Source organism: Gavialis gangeticus, unplaced genomic scaffold (genome assembly GCF_001723915.1).
Source record: "Gavialis gangeticus isolate Ggan-Ray unplaced genomic scaffold, GavGan_comp1, whole genome shotgun sequence".
NCBI classification, from domain to species: domain Eukaryota; kingdom Metazoa; phylum Chordata; order Crocodylia; family Gavialidae; genus Gavialis; species Gavialis gangeticus.
Window position 1 is genome coordinate 7744750 of NW_017729012.1, and position 323 is coordinate 7745072.

The following is a 323-nucleotide window of genomic DNA, read 5'->3' on the forward strand; positions in this document are numbered from 1 at the left end:
TCAGATTCAAGCTATTGACCTGAAAAATCCTTGGTAAGGTGAGAAGATGTCACTGGGAATCAGTTAGCTGACGTGCCTAGAGTTCTGCAATACCATTTTGCTTAAGTTTTTTTTTTTTTTTTTTATGCACCATTGATTGATAGGAAAAAAAAAAGTCCACATTTTTTTTCTTTGCTTTCCAAGTCGTTCTGTGCAATGACTGACTCTTTGATACTGTCACTTTTTAAAAGTAATCTGTTCGAGCCCTCACGTTTCAACCTGCAGGGGGCTTATGTCCACTCTTTGTTTTTCCACCTTTACAGGTTTAAAAAAAAAAAAAAAAA